Source organism: Sus scrofa, chromosome 9, assembly GCF_054392235.1.
Source record: "Sus scrofa isolate SSC_HxYL_T2T_F1_AM1 chromosome 9, Sscrofa_HxYL_maternal_Yorkshire_Landrace_v2.0, whole genome shotgun sequence".
Taxonomy (NCBI): domain Eukaryota; kingdom Metazoa; phylum Chordata; class Mammalia; order Artiodactyla; family Suidae; genus Sus; species Sus scrofa.
Genome location: NC_139391.1, coordinates 21,866,130 through 21,880,099, shown reverse-complemented (window position 1 = coordinate 21,880,099; position 13,970 = coordinate 21,866,130). Strand labels below are relative to the sequence as shown.

The window sequence follows — 13,970 nt, the reverse complement described above, 5'->3', positions numbered from 1 at the left end:
GAAAAGAAATAGTCTCCCAGCTGCTTTACCTCTTCTTTGGGAAAGAAATGAACTTGAATTAATTCACAGTTGGTTAGGGCTTACCTCTCATGAGGAGAAAAACTTAGCATGCATCCCTCATAGCTCTGAGACGTTCACCTCAACGTCCAGTCAGGAAAGAGACTGTTTTACAGAAGTGCTATTTAAAAGCTGGTCTGCCTTCCAACCTCATCAGCAATACCTGTGGCTTGTTAGAAATGCAGATAAGAAGTCTCTTGGGACTGCAGCGGAGTTCCAATTTCAATATGTGGAAAAGTCACCTGAAACGCTTGTTAAAGATCCTTGGGTTGTGCCCTCGAGATTCAGTAGGTCTGGGTTGGGGCCCAAGAATTTTTGCTTTTCGAACAAATTCCTAGGTGGTGCTTCTATGGCTGCTATTCGTTAGACCACATTAGAGCAGAGCTCAGAGAACCTGTCACTTTTTCTGCTTTATGTTATCTGACATAAAGCTCAGCTGCTTTCAGTTGCAAATAACAGAAACTGGCTTAAATAACAAAGGGAATGTATTTCCTCATACAAATTGTAGTTTAGAGATTTGAGGGCTTCAGCTGTAGCCCAATTATGTTGCCAACTACCTGGCTCTTTCCAAGTAAATGACCTCTTTTTGAATATAATTGAGAACTGAAGCTGCTGGGTGTGGATGTACTTCCCAACTAATTACTGCTACTCAAATTTATCTTCAGTCACACCCATATAGCATTTCTAGCACATTTTAAGGGCCTCAGTAAAAAGTACATGTTAATCTCTGCCTTCCTCCTCCTTTGAAGATGTTTATTTCTACCTGAAACAATTCCCTGTCCCCCCTGCCCCACACATCTGTTAACCACACCAGCGCAATTCCTGTGTGCCGGGTAGAGAGAGAAGAACAAAACAGACATGGTCCTTTTTAAAAAAGCTTTAAGGTCTGTCTCAGGTGATTTTTCTACGTTTTTTTTTTTTCCACCCTCTCCCAAACCAGCCTAGGTATCCTTGCTACTCCAATCTTTTCTCTTATACAACATATCACATTATACTGTGTATATATAATAAATACTGTGTATACAGAAGAATATAAGTAAGTATAAAGTAGGCTTATTCATGTAGAAATGTTACCCAAAAACCAGGTTGGCCTCTTGGTAGGCGTTGAGCCCAAAATTGCAACCAAGTCAAAGTGTGGGAGAAGGAAGGATTTATCATGTGCAGCCAGCAAGAACATTGGGGATCCTCCCCAAAGCAGTGCCTCCTTGAACAGCAAAATTTGGGAAATATTAAGCTATGGGTACATGCATATTCATGAAGGAGCTTGGGTGTAGGCAGAGTCCAAGCTTTAAGATTTGAGTCATGATTTAAGTCACGAGCAGCATCAGAAAAGGTCAGGGTCATCATCCATTAGATTCTGGATGATCTAGTGGATGAGAGGGGATTTAAAGTCTGCAAAATGGCCCAAGACAATGCTTTAGCCTAGTCTTCACCTTTGAAAGAGAACCGGGAGTCTTTTTAGCTGATAACAATATCTTTGTTCTTGTTACTTCTCTTGCCTGATAAGTCCTTTGTTTCTGTATTCTTTTGTCCCCATAAGATCATTAATTACCGTTCCAGGGCAAGCATTGTGGCCCGACTGAGATCACAAGATGGCTTAGGCCAAAAATGGCTTCTCTTACGTCAGGAAAGCCATGCCTGGTTCTCTTTCTCTAGAGACCTCCTACCCTATCTGCTTACAGAAAGAGGTAACTGGGGGAAAGTGACAATGTGGCTATAAAGACTATGGCTTTTTGTAACTTAGATCAGGATCCAATCAGTTGATATTAGTAGGATAGTCTCATTTTGAAATATGAAACACACAGGGTAATAAAGACTGGGAAAACAACAGAACTCCCATAAAAGAAATCATATTATGTTTTATCAAATCCAAATCTTAAAATATCTGATGGTGTCTTGAGAAATCAATAACATTGTCTTCTTTTTTAATAATATTCTTCTGCCTTGGGAAAGTTAACTATATTAACTGTTATTTCTCGATGCAAGCAAAAAGAAAAAGCCATCAGGGCCTGGAATTGGACGTATCTTGAGCTGAATAAATCCTGAAGAGTACAGAGTTGATTTATAACTCCATTTGAGCCATTTGCTTTACTGATGGTCTTTTCTCCTTCCATTCAGCCTGGCACAGTCCTGTCAAAGAAAACAAATGACTTGGACCCTGTGTGTTGTGTCAGTGTCAAGTTTATCTGGAGGCTTTCATGTTCTTCTCTTGCGCATGTCTAACAGTCACCTCTCAAGGTCAAGGAGAGACAGCACACTTGGCTGAGCAAATGGGAAATAAAACCAGTAAAGTTTTTGGAGAAAGGGTAGAAAAGGAGACGCTGTCTCCAGCGCCTGCTTTAGAGTTCTCCTCTTCAAACTTCTCCTCTCTCAACTCATTAACTCAGGCAGAAGCAGAGCCAAGATGGCTTTTAATGGTCACATTTTAATCTGTTGCTATTAACAGTAATGACGAAGAGTGTGATCTGGTGACTTGGACAAGGGCCACGAAAAGTGCCAAGACTGTATAGTGAGAAACACGGCCCATCCTTCTAACGTTTGGGTCATTCATGCTGGATAGATGGGCATACCACAAGTAAAGCAAAGCAGTGAGACACGCGTTGGGCTATTATATAGGAGAGGATCAATATTTTGTGGGATCAAAGTGCTTATAATTTGGGGCACCTAAGAAAAATAACTCAAAACAGCAAATAAAAAATGTAACCAAGTGTTTAGAAAATGGCAAAAGAAATGAGGAAAAGCATAAATGCAAAAGTGCTGGCAGAGGGAGTTCCCGTTGTGGCTCAGCAGTAATGAACCCGACTAGGATCCATGAGGATGTGGGTTCAATCCCTGGCCTTGCTTAGTGGGTTAACGATCCAGCATTGCTGTGAGTTGTGGTGTGGGTCGCAGACACGGCTTGGATCTGGAGTTGCTGTGGCTGTGGTGTAGGCTGGCAGCTGTAGCTCTGATTCAACCCCTAGCCTGGAACCTCCATATGCCATACCTGCAGGCCCTAAAAAGCCAAATAAAATAAAATAAAATAAAAATATGGAGTTCCTGTCGTGGTGCAGTGCTTAACGAATCCGACTAGGAACCATGAGGTTGCGTGTTCGGTCCCTGCCCTTGCTCAGTGGGTTAACGATCCGGCGTTGCCATGAGCTGTGGTGTAGGTTGCAGACGCGGCTCGGATCCTGCGTTTCTGTGGCTCTGGCGTAGGCCGGTGGCTACAGCTCCAATTCGACCCCTAGCCTGGGAACCTCCATATGCCGCAGGAGCGGCCCAAGAAATAGCAAAAAAGACCAAAAATAAATAAAATAAAATAAAATAAAAATAAAGGGAGCTGGCAGAGACCACAAACATCACAAAATCCCAAAAAATAACATAATATCTTAGTAATAAACTATCTCTCCTTGCTATAATACACCCCCCTGTGCCACCACCGCCACTGCTGCCGCCGCCGCCGCCACTGCCACCACCGCTGCTGCTGCCATATGGATGTCCAATTCCTGGTGCTATATATAGAGCAGGTTCTGGAGTGAAAAGAGGCAATAGATTAATTGATGTGGTCAAAATGTATCATGACTGAGAATTTTACAAGGCATATCAATGTATTGATAATGCTCCTGGAAGATGACCCAGAAGGGGCCTGATATAGACTGATGGTTATGTCTCCTCAAAACTTACGTTAAATCCTAACTTAGAGTAGTATTAGTGTGTGGGGGGGGGGGCCTTTGGGGTGTGATTAGATCATTAGGGTGGAGCCCACATGAATGGGGTTAGATTACCTTTATAAAAAAGACCCATCATGGTTCAGTGGTTAACGAACCCGACTAGCATCCATGAGGACTCAGGTTCGATCCCTGGCCTCACTCAGTGGGTAAAGGATCTGGTGTTGCCGTGAGCTGTGGTGTAGTTGCAGATGCAGCTTGGATGCCGTGTTGCTGTGGCTGTGGTGAATGCCGGCAGCTGTAGCTCCGATTCCACCTCTAGCCTGGGAACATCCATATGCCGTGGGTGTGGCCCTAAAAAGACAAAAAAAAAAAAAAAAAAAGACCCCAGAGTGCTCCCTCACTCCTGCCACCAGGTGAGAAGAGTAAAAAGACAGCTATGAAATAGAAAGCAGACTCTTAACAGACATCAAACCTACTGGCACCCTGATCTCAGACTTTTTTGGCATTCAGAACTAAGAGAAGTAAATTTCTGTTGTTTATTACCTACCCATCTGTGATAGTTTGTCACAGCAGCTTGAAAAGGATAAGACAGGGTCCAGCAAGGGAAAGGCCCTGACATTTAAAGTTCGTTATCTTCACAGTAAATCCATCTCATGTGCTAAGTGTACTTGGCTGAGAACTTGACAGTTGGGATTTCCCGTTGTGGCTCAGCAGTAATGAACCCAACTATCCATGAGGACTTGGGCTCGATCCCTGGCCTTGCTCAGTGGGTTAAGGATCCGGTGTTGCCGTGAGCTGTGGTGCAGGTCGAAGACCTGGTTCAGATCCTCTGTTGCTGTGGCTGTGGCATAGGCTGGCAGCTGCAGCTCTGATTGGACCCCTACCCTGGGAACTTCTAAATGCCACAAGTGCGGCCTAACAAAAAAAAAAAAAAAAAAAAAGAACTTGGCAGTTACAATTCAGTGACTCTTTTGAGATCCTATACTAGAAAAACTGGAGAGATTTATGAGGCACATAAATGTGGAAAGGGTCCTATTTGTATACTTTCATCTTGGAATTTTGACCTATGTGAACGCATTGCACATTCAAAAGAATAAATAAATCATTTTAAAGCAAAATTTATTTTATTTTATTTTTTGGTTGTGCCTGCGGCATGTGGAAGTACTAGGAAGGGCTAGGGACTGAACCATCTCTACATCAGTGAACCGAGCTATAGCAGTGACAATGCTAGATCCTTAACCCACTGCATCACAAGAGAATTCCTTAAGTAAAAAAAAAAAAAAAAAAAAAAATCCAAGCCATGTTTCTACTCCCTTGATAGGCTTCTTCAAATTATGTTGCGGTGAAGGAAGAGGAAACAAACAAACAAAAAACTGAGAAGTTTGAGAACTCTCAGGAATCTATCAGGGGTACAGACTCTAGTTCCAGTGAATAAGTCAGGGCCTTTCAACTCAGGCTTAGTTTTGAGCTGAAGGAAGGAGGCTAAAGCTAAGCAGGAGAGAAAAGTAGTCAAGAGGGGCCGCTGTGGCCTCAGGAGATCAGTCCATTCACAAAAGTCCACTCATAAAATCTTGTTTAGAGTAAGAGTAAAGGCCCAGACAAGCCACTTGGTACTAAGCAGGAGTCCTGTAACTGGAAAACCCTTCAAGGCCCAGTTGAATGGGCTGGAGCAAGGCAACCAGAGGATAAAGTCTGCCTCCAAGAAGACCCGTACTGCCCCCTGGCTCGCTCCACACACACTGCACAGACCAACTGATCCACCGCCAGGCAGATGCTACCCTCAACAGGAGATAGCCTTAGGCCGCAGATGTGTGACAGGCTTCCTCGCTCCCGTATCAGCTCCTGACCTACACAATCTATCAACAAAATAATGGTCATTTTAAGCCATAACCTTTGGGGCAGTTTCTTACACTGCATAGTAACCAGAATACTCTTCTCTACTTGTTATAATAAATACTCTTTATCCATTTATTTCTGAAGCAAGGTACCAGGAACTTTGAGCACAAATTATTTTTAACAGAGTTGGATTTTTTTTGTCCGAAGACCTGGAGGAATCCCCTTAGCGTGTGATGCCATGTCGTCAGGTGAGTACCCTGAAGAGCAATATAGCCCTCAGAGGCCAGCAGCTGCTCTGACCTCCAGGAGGAGGGATGCCTGCCAGTCCTACTGAACCAGAGCCTCCTGGGAGTACCCAGATGCCCATCACAGCCTCTCCAAGCTGCTATGCTCAGTTCCTCTCTACCCTCCGTGCACGCTCTTCCTTTCACTGGGCGTCCTGTCCCTCATATCTCATTCCTTCCATCGCTTGCCTCCTCTCCATCACCATTGCCATCTTCATCCATCTCTCTCCCTACAGTATAAATGATCCTTGGTTGCACAGCCTTGGTCATTGTGAGGGACCATCGCATTGCACAACAACTTCCTTTCTGGTCTCCCTCTCACATGATTATGAAACTGTGAAAGATTTCAACCAGAAATGGAACCAGATGATATGAAATAGAGAATCTCATGCGTGTGTCCTCAGAAGAACCAAACTTAAGAACTGAGACTAATTTCTGTATATGCCCTCAAAGGACTCACCTATAACTGGCTACGGCATGGGTGTCCCAAATTGCAATTCCTGTGCTATTTCTTAATAAACTCAATTTCTGGTAATTTGAGCTTGGTCCACTTTACCTCTTTATTCAGGTTGACAAAATCCTTAAAAGTGTGGAAAAATCCTTGTTTGTTGTCCTACCGCTAGGCTCTAGCATGCACATAGAATTTGGTAGAGAGTAAGTGCCCATTATTTACTCACTAAAAGGGTAAATTAACTATAACATGTCCTTTAACTATTGCAGGGGTTCAGTTAAGTGACTCATTACCCCAATTTAGGTTCTTTTAGTATGTGCTGGACCAATGGAACTGGACCTTCATTCCCATTTTCTGAGAAGAGCAAGAACCATTCTGTGAACCAATACCAAGACTTGGGCTGGTAAAAGCCATTGGATATATTGATCTGGTCATATAAAGTCACTGGTCATACTGACCTGGCTCCTCATATCCTATGACCCCCCCCCCCCCAACAATGGCCCAATATAAAGGGCAACCCAGCAGTTCTGTTAGGAGTAAAGAGGACATCCCTCTGTATCCTGGGGTGGGGGGATTAGTTGTAGGACCCTACTGACACAAAAACCCATGGATGCTCAAGTCCCTTATATAAAATAGCATAGTACAGGAAGTCCCATTGTGACTCAGCAGTTAATGAACCTGACTAGTGCCCATGAAGACGTGGATTCGATCCCTAGCCTTGCTCAGTGGGTTGGGGATCTGGCATTGCCGTGAGCTGTGATGTAGGTTACAGATGTGGCCCAGATCCAGCATTGCTGTGACTGTGGTGTGGGCCAGAGGCTTCAGCTCTGATTCAGCCCCTAGCCTGGGAACCTCCATATGCCACAGGTATGGCCCTAAAAAGACAAAAATAAGATAAAATAAAATAAAATAAAATAGCATGGTACAATGAATACAGTCAGCTCTCCTTATCTAGAGGTACAAAACTCATGGATACAGATGGCCGCCTCTACGACTTGAGAAAGATCTGAATGTTGCTTCCTTAAGGCAGCTCTTAGATTAAGCCTGGGCCATGATGGGCCCTGCCCTTGCCCTTACCATAACTTAGACCTTTGGGTAGCATAGTTAAGGGAAAGTTCTGGCCCTACAAAGGCACTGAAAACACCAAGCTGACCTTGAATGAGGCCAGGCAAAACCTATAATCAAATAACCTGGCCTAATACTGGCTCTGCCATATACCTCCTATGTGGGGAGTCAAACTCACTGATAAAATAGGGAAATAATAACATCACAGACATTAATGAGCTGATGAATGGGTAAAATGTTAATCTTTTTACAAATACTAATAATTGTTGCAAGCAAAAAGGTAAATAAAACATAGTAAAAAATCAGCAAAAATTAGAGTACTATCTTTATCAAATAAGTGGCTATACCATTTACCAGTGCCTTGAGCAGGTCATCTAACCTCTTTGCTCAAATGCAGAATGTAGATAAAAGGTGCATTTACCTACAATGTTAATCCATGTAAGGTGTTGAACCCAGCACCTGACAGTCACTAAATTCCCATCACAGATGAACAGAGCATGACTATCTATTCTTACATACTCTTTAGAAGTTTAGGAGAGAGTGTATGTATCTACATATTTCAATGCAGGTTTGATCCCTGGCCTGGGAATTTCATCAGGGCTCCGGCATGGCCAAAACCACTTTTTTAATTAAAAAAAATTTTTTTTTTGATTTGGAAGAATTAGAGGATCCTTCATGATGAGGGAAGTATGTTATCTGGGTTCTGAAATATAGGTATCATTTTGACATAGAGAAAGATCTCAGAATTTTCTTTTAATCCAGAGAAGTAAAGAGGTATATTTTGCCGGCTAGTGTCTTCTAGAAGTTAGGATGATTTTCTAAGCTTTCACCCTAGAATATGTTAGAAAAAAGGCAATGGGAGGAGGAGAGCAAGGGGAAGGAATCAGGATTTCTAGTCTGTCCAGCCCTTAGCATTTCACAACAAGGACCCTTTGAGGCAATGCAGGAACTGGACCCAAAGCCCTTGTTCCAGCGAAATTTCAAATAGAGGGTAAAAAGTAAATTTTAAAATTGTTCAAGGAATCATCAGCTCTGCTTTGAACAACTGGAAATATAATAATATTTCCTAAGTCAGTGTTTCTCTCTCTCTCTCTCTCTCTCTCACACACACACACACACGTTTTACTTGCTCATCAGTGCAGGACTCCTCCGCTGACTCTCATACGCCACCCACACCTCCTCCCTCAGGCAATTTCAGCCACACCCAGAAAAAGACCTAGCTAATAGCAGTGCACCCTAAACAAATACTTTTTTAAAAAAAGAAAGAAAGAGACAAAAGGCAAGAGAAATGGTATTTTATATTCCTGTGGACTTAACCAATGTTCAAACTATGAAGTAAGCTTCATTCTATTTCATTGGCGATGTTTTTTTTTAAAGGAAAATCTGTTAAGGGTGAAGGAAAAAACAAAAAGCCCCCCTGCCCCCAAAAGGAGTATTTATCAAAGGAGACAGCTGCCAGCTGAGCACTGAAAGAAACTGCTGGCTTCTCTGAATCACTTTGGAGCGTGGGGCCAGGGGATCAAGGCAGATGCTCCGGCTCTGCTGACAGGGAGCTCCTTTAGGACTAGCTGGCAAGAGGAGGCTGTGGGCGAGGTGTTTTGCTGGGCAAGTCTTCTCAGAAAAGCGATCCTCCAAGTCTTCAGGTTCCTGGAGGTCATGTGACAGGTTACTTCCTGGTGTCTAATCTGAAGACTTTGGGGCCAGAAATATCTCTCTGTCACCCTATCTTCACCACCTACTGCCACCTCATTATATTTCCTGTGCTTTGGGGCTTTTTGCCTAAAAAAGAATTCTCCCTTGGGTTAAAGGAAATCAAGACACCAAGACACCACCACCCTCCCAAATCCCATACGTGAATGTAGTGCATAGCACATCCCTTTGAAACTCAGAACAATCCTTACTGAAAAAAAAAAAAGAATTCCTGTGATTTTTACCTCTGCCTTTCTTTGCTGGTTCCATCGAAATCCTTTGTTATCCTATTGTGGAAAGCTTACTTTTGTAGGTGCCTCTAAATTGTCTAGGAAAGCTCCAAACCTTTTCAGTCCTCCTGGTCCATGGAATCTAAATGTGCAAATGGAAAGAAACGTAGGAATTATATGAGGTTGTTCAACCCCCTCAGATCTGACCAGAGGTTTGACTTTCCCAGGCAGCAGAGTTGAGAGAGCCCTTCAGAGAAAAGATGCTGTGACCCTCTTTGGGCGTGACGTCAGCGGCCAGATGTCTTAGTACTTCAGACCTCTGAACCCAGGCTTCTGGCATCCTACTGCAAAGCCCCCTTAGGTTCCTGATTTCTTCTTGTATTAGGGCTTCTCTTGCCTCTGCCTACATCCAGCCTGCTAGCAGGAGGGCTGAGATCAGTCACTTACCCCTGGGTTTGGATTTGAATACCATTATTCACTATGTGGATGGAAGAAGGAGATCGGTCTTTACTTGGAAGATTTTAGACATTTCCCACGCACACAGTCAGAAAGAGGAATTTAAGAGAAAGCCTCAAAATCACACCACGAAAGCATTTGTTCATTTGGCGCAAACATGAAACAGAACTTGGATGAGGTACACCATGGGCCAAAAAGAGTTTGGGAATTTATTCTTTCCTGTACCCCATGTCCCTCCTTAGTGTGGCCAGCCAAGCTGTTTCTAACTGCCAGCAAACTTGTCTCGACATCCTGTTCTCATGACACACTTAGGCTGTGTGTTCTCTCTCTTAATTCCCGACTGTCTTTATGCCAGTTGGAAATCCTGCTGTTACAAAACGAAACATGACTCAGGAAAAAAAACAACAACTCCCTCTCTCCCTTCTCAAGTTGCATCTCTTCGCAGCCTGCTGTTGGACTACCCCTGTGGTCACAGTTGCTCATCTGGTCTCATCTGCAGTTTAGGCCAGTAGGGTCCTCCTCCGGAGTCTGACTCAGGCGCATTGCTGTCTCTCATCTCTCCACAGCCTTGTTGTGGGCCAGAGAGCAGCGTTTTCTAATCCTGACCGCCTCCTCTGGGCTTGCAGAAGTTAGACCCAAGCAAAATTATGAAATCTTCCAAGGTCTTTGGGTTTGGCCTTCCCATCCCCTTTGACCCTCTTCTTCCAGTTGTAAACCATGCAGACATATTATGTAGGCACCTAAGTATACTCTCTTACATGAACTGTAGTGTTGCTAATTTAGCAATAGAGTATGACATAGGCAGAAAAGAAACACACCTTAAACCCTTCTTAATTACCTCTGAAATATTTCTCTCCACTCTCACTACGTTGTCCTGGTCCAGACCTGTATCATCTTTTACTTGCACACCAGCATTCTGACAAATCCTCATGCTTCCTATCTTCCTCTGACCTCTTTATTCCATGCAGTCCATTGCCACCACTGTACTCTATAGAAAATGAAGATCTGACTATAATGAGTCCTCTGCTTAAACCTCCGTATTTAAATGCTTCCACACTTAAAGGATAAAAGCTAAGATCCATAGCATGGCATTCAATCTCCATCTCCTAGTCCACCCCAAGGCACATTTCAGGTGACCAGAAGTGCCCTACATAATATTGCTTCTTGACCCCTCCATCCATGCTCTACACACCCTGGGTCCTCCTCCTGGAATGTCATTCCCTAGGTTCTTTCCTAAAGCATTTTTTATCCCTCAAAGTTGAGCACAGAGATTCTACCCAGGAATCACTGAATTCAGAAACATCCATTCCCATAACATCCAGTGTATAACTTATTCACAGCACTTGGCACTTTATATTTTTATTAAAATGTGTTGGGTTACTTTTCTATTTATAAAATGTATTTACTGCATAAAAATTGGAAAACATGAAAAGAAAGCCAAATGAAATAGTCTAGAGATAGCCTACTAATATTTTGAGCCATATTCTCCAATCTTTAGTTCCATGCATAGTTTCATATTTTTTCTCTCTTGCCCCCTCTCACACAGCACACACATATATACAAAAAGACATCCTAGCCCAATATAACATATTTTGCAATCAATTCTTTTTTGTCTTTTTGTCTTATTAGGGTCTCACCTGCAGCACATGGAGGTTCCCATGCTAGGGGCCCAATTGGAGCTGTAGCTGCCAGCCTACGCCACAGCCACAGCAATGCCAGATTGGAGCTGTGTCTGAGACCTACACCACAGCTCATGGCAACACCGGATCCTTAACCCACTGAGCGAGGTCAGGGATCGAACCTGCAACCTCATGGTTCCTAGTCAGGTTCGTTTCTCCTGTGCCATGATGGGAACTCCATGTAATCATTTTATTTTCCACTTAAAAATACATTATGAGCTTGGTTATATAGTCATAAGTGTTCACAAAATAAGCCCCACAAGGGCAGGAATGCATGTGTAGTAGAAAACAAGTATGGAGAGGCAGTTCTATAAGTGAAGAGTATAAGCTCTCACGAATTATTCATTGAACTAATTTAATAAGGAAAATGATGAAAGGAGAGAGAAAAAAAGAATATGAGAAGAACTCGAAACACAGAAGGTAAAGAGATAAAGGGAAGAAAACAAATCAAATGAACAGGGCATTTATGACTTTTAAAGGTTTAATATACGTTATATTTGATTACCACAATAACCTTCTGAAGGAGCTACAGAAGTATTTACGAATCAGGAAAGAGAAACTCAGAAAGGTTAAGTGACTTGCCCTAGCTTGTGCACTGAATAAAGTGGCAGAACTAGTCGTGGGAATCCATCGACTGTCTTTATCTTACTCCACATGACGCTGAAAAAGAGCAGCAGCGAGATCCCTGCTGAGGCCGGGAGCTTGGAGCGGTATCCGTGCTGCCTGGCATGGTGCCTGGCCCAGGGCTGGTGCTAAATGCCTGACTGTTGAACTGACTGACGAGTAGACGAGAGAAAGAACAAACGAGCAGGCGATGGGCAGCAGTCAGGGTTAGGCATCCCCAGTCCACTTTTCGCCCTCCTCCCCGGGGTGGGGGGGGCCCGGACCCGGGTGGGGGGGGGGCGGACCACCTGACAAAGCAGGAGATGCTAGCCCATCTGCCTCCTTCCAGTCTATCCCCCTCTCATCCATTCTCGGTAAATGCAAAGTCATCATGTTAAACAATGTGCTGGATCCTTTTGCGCTTGGAAACATGTTCCAAATAGTCTCCTGGCTTAAAAGGCTCTTCATGATCAGACCCACTCTATCTCCATCTTTATTTCTCATTTCTCTTCTTCTTGTGTATTCCAAACACATCTAAATCCCTGAAAGTGCTGGAGCAATCCTCCTCTGCTCTTCATAGTAATGGTTACTTTGATCCTTACTTTACTGAGTATTAGTATTCGTTTTCTATTGACATGTCACAAGTGACCACACATGTAGAAGATTTATACAAATCAAGTTGTTTCTCTAGGTCAGATGTCTGGCATGGTGTGGCCGAGTTCCCTTTTTAAGGTCTCACTGGGCAAGATCCAGGTATTCACCAGGGCTGGGGCTCCCATGTGCAGCTGAGGTTCCTCTTCCAAACTGACTAATTATTGGCAGAATCCAGTTCCTGGTGGTTATAGGACAGTGGTTCCTGTTTCCTTGTTACAAGGTTCCTTTCTTCTTCAAACCAACAACAGTGCTTCAACTCTTTCTGGTGCTCTGTGGTTTCTGCTTCTGCCTCCTTCTTCTAGTTTAAAGGCTCATGTGATTATATTACACACACTTGGATAATCAAGGCTAACTTCTCTATCTTAAGATCAATTACTTGGAGTTCCCGTCGTGGCTCAGCAGTAAGGAACCCAACTAGTATCCGTGAGGATTCAGGTTCAATCTTTGGCCTTGCTCAGTGGGTTAAAGATCTGGTGTTGCTGTGACCTGTGGTGTAGGTAACAGACATGGCTTGGATTTGGCATTGCTGTGGCTGTGGCGTAGGCCGGCAGCTGTAGCTCCGATTCAACCACTAGCCTGAGAACTTCCATGTGCCACAGGTGTGGCCCTAAAGATACACACACACACACAAAAGATCAACTACTTTATAAACCCAATTAGATCTGCAGAGTCCCCTACTATGTGACATAACCGAGGGTGATAGTCATATGGGGGTCAAATTTCCACCTACTCCAATGATCACTCCAGATTAGGCTTAGTGTCCTTATAGCACCCATGCCCATTCATTTCCGAGCTCTCAGCTTCATGAGGGTAGTGACTGAATCTATTTCACATGTCAGTCGCATGTTGGAGCCAGTTTATAGGAACTAACATGTGCTACCATTAAACCTTTTGCAATCTGGCTGCTAAACAGAGATAATATTTTTATTAAAGTATCGTTAATTACAATGTTGTGTTAATTTCTGCTGTACAGCAAAGTGATTCATTCTTGTTTTTTTTAATATTCTTTTCCGGGATGGTTTATCACAGGACATTGAATGTAGTTCTCTGTGCTCTGCAGCAGGATCTTGTTGTTTCTCCTCCCATGTATAAGAGCTTACATCTGCTAACCTCAACCTCCCACCCCCCCAAGCCCTGCCCCCGACAACCACAAGTTTGTTTGATCTCTGTGTCTGTGAGTCTGTTTCTGTTTTGCAGATAGATTCATTTGCGTCATATTGTAGATGCCACATACAAGGGATATCACCGGGGATTTGTCTTTCTCTTTCTGACTGACTGCATTTAGGATGATAATCTCTAGTTGCATCCATAAA

At 43.4% G+C, this 13,970-nt stretch overlaps 1 protein-coding gene across 33 annotated transcripts in view; it reads right to left on the bottom strand.

The window, feature by feature from the left end:
* Window positions 1-13,970, bottom strand: part of LOC102160855 (uncharacterized) — a 393,443-nt gene that overhangs the window by 288,658 nt on the left and 90,815 nt on the right. For 20 of the 33 annotated variants that reach the window (XR_014814892.1, XR_014814905.1, XR_014814891.1 and 17 more), the window contains 2 exons: window positions 9,281-9,407; window positions 1,892-3,569 (listed from right to left, as the gene is read on the bottom strand). The exons of 2 other annotated variants lie outside the window; for them this stretch is intronic. The gene's annotated coding sequence lies outside the window, so the exon portion shown is untranslated. Of the gene's footprint in view, window positions 1-1,891; window positions 3,570-8,625; window positions 8,994-9,280; window positions 9,408-13,970 lie in introns of those variants that run through there. 11 more of the 33 variants (XR_014814897.1, XR_014814910.1, XR_014814902.1 and 8 more) reach the window with 4 other exon arrangements.